At 36.5% G+C, this 998-nt stretch overlaps 1 long non-coding RNA gene across 1 annotated transcript in view; it reads left to right on the top strand.

Moving 5' to 3' along the window:
- Positions 1–998, top strand: part of LOC106878951 (uncharacterized) — an 8,219-nt gene that overhangs the window by 2,951 nt on the left and 4,270 nt on the right. Inside the window, exon 3 of the long non-coding RNA XR_001410573.2 lies at positions 613–912. This is a non-coding gene — a long non-coding RNA (uncharacterized LOC106878951). The remainder of the gene's footprint in view (positions 1–612; positions 913–998) is intronic.

The raw sequence follows: 998 nt of genomic DNA, 5'->3' as shown, positions 1-998 counted from the left end.
ACACACACACACACACACACACACACACACACACACACACACACACACACATGCACTCAAACATACATAGTGTATACATGCGTATGTTTGTGCTATGATATATTCGTCAAGGGTGTGTAAAACCTATTTCAATGCAGTGTATATCAATCTATGTATATTTTCCTACGTCTGTGTATATTTATACATGTGTAAGTATATACCTGTCTATCTGTCTATTCATTTGTATTCTCCCACATGTTTCATCCCTACGAATGTGTCCATGCTGGAACAACAAATATGTATGCATGTATGTATGTATCGATGCATGCATGCATGTATGCATATATGTGCATATGCGTGTATGCATGTGTGTACGTATATATAAATACTTACCTGTTTATGTAGATATTATTGGCATATACAATGGTTTCCTCCCCACTCTAGCATTGTTTTAGCCATAATATGTGACAGTTGAACGTTTGGAAACGACAGCCGTAAATATTTCAGCAGCAACGCAGACATCTTGAATGCTGTTCAATATTTTAGTCTTGTATCAACTCTATAGTTTGTATCAGTACATCCATGCTATAAGCTATTGTGAAATTATTATTCTAACATTTATTTTCTTTTCAGCGAAGTCTTCTTAAAAAAGTTTGGAATATGTTAGCGGTTCCAGTAAATGGGGCAACAATGAAGGGTACTTGTGTCGGGCAATTGCTGTGTTAGCTCCCGGAAGTCAGGTTACTTTTAAATGGGAATTGTTGAATGCTAATTATGAGACAAAGACTACAGAAACAAAAGTAACTGTTCCTGATTCTGGCAAGTGCTATAGTGAAGTATCTTCATTCTTTCCGTGCAATATATCAGAGGTTGTGCGCATCACTTGTTCAGCAATTGGCCAGGTACGATACGAGGAAGGTGACACGGCCATCAGTAAGTAAATATTTTTTGTGTTTTGTTATTCATTGTAATTATTTTTTTCTTTGTCCCTTTATAGGGATCACTGTTTTAGGCCTAGT

This window comes from Octopus bimaculoides, chromosome 20 (assembly GCF_001194135.2).
Source record: "Octopus bimaculoides isolate UCB-OBI-ISO-001 chromosome 20, ASM119413v2, whole genome shotgun sequence".
Taxonomy (NCBI): Eukaryota; Metazoa; Mollusca; class Cephalopoda; order Octopoda; family Octopodidae; genus Octopus; species Octopus bimaculoides.
The sequence above is the reverse complement of the archived record's forward strand: the minus strand, read 5'-3'. Positions and strand labels throughout refer to the sequence as shown.